The 2,500-nt window shown below is 40.7% G+C and overlaps 1 long non-coding RNA gene across 1 annotated transcript in view; it reads left to right on the top strand.

The window, feature by feature from the left end:
- Positions 1 to 1,742: 1,742 nt before the first annotated feature.
- Positions 1,743 to 2,500, top strand: part of LOC125046047 — a 4,103-nt gene continuing 3,345 nt past the window's right edge. The window contains exon 1 of the long non-coding RNA XR_007116617.1: positions 1,743 to 1,827. This is a non-coding gene — a long non-coding RNA (uncharacterized LOC125046047). The remainder of the gene's footprint in view (positions 1,828 to 2,500) is intronic.

Consider the following 2,500-nt stretch of genomic DNA (forward strand, 5'->3'; position numbering starts at 1 on the left):
TTCAGCGGTTCATACCCAAGAGTCCGTTTGCAGATGGCGTTTCATACACGTCTCTCCCGCAGCTCCGAGACCGGTTTAAATCGGTCTGAACTGCATATGCCCTCCCTCTGATAAAAGCCTCGCACCCCAGCCATTGCACCACGACAGGGACAGAAGCCTAAAGGTTTCCTGGGGCCGCAGACACATGATCATCGTGTCACCAGATGTCATCATCACAACCACGTGGTCGCTGTGGTGGCAGAGAGGAAACATGTAAACAAAAACCTATGCGTTGGTCCGCTTTGCATTATGTTAAAAATGTAGTTAGTGCAACTATTGTTCACATCTCAAGATGCTGAACAGATGGAGGATGTTCGCTTGTTTGTGTGTGCGTATATCTGATTATGGTTAGGTGTGTTGAGTATGAGAAGTGCATGCGTCTTAGCGCCTTGCACGTGCGTATGTATGTGCATGCGTGCGTTTGTGTGTATGTGCGTAGATCCATGTGTGTGTAAGTGTGCGCGTATATTCGTGTGTGTGTGTGTGTGTGTGTGTGTGTGTGTGTGTGTGTGTGTGTGTGTGTGTGTGTGTGTGTGTGTGTGTGTGTGTGTGTGTGAGAGAGAGAGAGAGAGAGAGAGTGCGTGCGTTGTCAGTGTGTCACTGTGTGCTTTTGCATACGCACATGCTTCTACAAACGGAAACAAAATGACAAAGAGCGAACAGACAGCAATCTCCCACATCAAACGATCAAATTTTCCACATTCATCTAAGTAAACAAAGTGAGCTCACTGGGTATTCCGTTTTCCCTCGGGCATTTCACAACCTCGCCAATTCCCGCCAATTCTCAAACCGAAACTAACTATAAGCACAAAGCAATAAGCGCAACGAATACAGAGTTACGCATTTAGCCCTACCCCCCCATGACATATATGCATCCTCCTCCGACAAAAGGATGCGTAGCCTTCTCATATCCGGTGCTATTCTCTCTGACAAGCAAAATTCAGAATGATTGCAATATAAAAGTGGTAATACATATAACGATCAAGCTAATGTTTATCATCATTATCACTGCTGCCAAAATCATTATACTATTGTGTAATAATGATATATTCATATATGTTGATATTATTTGTTTCGAATACTATGAGAACAATAATAATATAATTTTGATAATGATGGATGATAAAGTTGATGATGACAAAGATGTGGCAATAAACAATATGATAATATTGATGATGACGATAATGATAATGCGATAATGATAACACCATTTATAATCATAAAAATACTACCGTTGATCATAACATAAATAACGGCACTAAAATAGCTATACAAGTAATAATGTCAATGATCATAATAACGGCAAGAATAACGGAAAATAATAGCAATGTCACTAAAAATAAATAAACAAAGGCAATATTGATGAAATGTTTCAGAGGGTTCCGATATAGTGCATTCTATCATGAGATACTAAATCAATCAATAAATAATAAATGAAACCAAAGACTATACTGACAAGGTAGCAAGATTATAACAATAATAACTATAATAATAATAATAACCATAATGCTCATGATAACAATAATACTGATCCTTAAACATAAATCTTAAATAGAAGATAAAAAAACACACACCCATTTTCCAAACACCAAGAACATTCACAAAATGCACAAAACTGTCCATTCACAATAATCCTTTCAAAGCAAAGAGAAAAACAAAAGAACAACCTATATGCGAAAAGCCAGACGAGTAGTTCGTTAGTCCTCGTGAGGAGCGCCGCGGCTTGCGTCATGTCCGCTCTGATATCTACAATAACAAGTCATCCCTTCGGTTAAAACGCTTTTCTAGGTAGGAGTGTTGATTCCTCGGTTTCTCCGTGGTTGCGTGTGGATGTTCGTCTTGTGTGTGTGTGTGTGTGTGTGTGTGTGTGTGTGTGTGTGTGTGTGTGTGTGTGTGTGTGTGTGTGTGTGTGTGTGTGTGTGTGTGTGTGTGCGCGCGTGTGCGCGTGCCTGCGTGAGTGATGTATATGTATGCCTACATAAGAACCGAATTATTTCCGAAACGTTCAGACCTTTCTAATCATAACATGTTTTTATATAAGAAATCTTTAAGTCTAATTCTTTCCTCGAGTATCAGATCGTCTATAATGACGACCATAAAGTCCTTGAAAAGCAACCGTTTGAATTCAGCCGCAGGTCTGACTGAAATGCATTTTTCCTCGCAAGCTTATTTCATATAGCGAAGATATAACCGTTCTAGTTGAGGCTGTCTGATGCGATGGGACTTATAGATTAAAGAGAAATGAAAGACAGTTTCGGCAAAACTATCCGAATCCGCGTACAAAGGAAGCCGTTTTCCGAAGCCATTTAGTCTTGCATCACACGCGCCGGACAAAGACTTCCCTTGCGTCTGCGCGTCCTCTCTATCGGCGCTTGTTTGCATGTTGCATAATTACCCGTCTGCCTTCTCGGTGCCAGTGCAGTTAGAGAACCATTTACAGTAGTTTCTCACAGCGGAATAT

The sequence above is a fragment of the Penaeus chinensis genome, chromosome 38, assembly GCF_019202785.1.
Source record: "Penaeus chinensis breed Huanghai No. 1 chromosome 38, ASM1920278v2, whole genome shotgun sequence".
In the NCBI taxonomy this organism is placed as follows: Eukaryota; Metazoa; Arthropoda; class Malacostraca; order Decapoda; family Penaeidae; genus Penaeus; species Penaeus chinensis.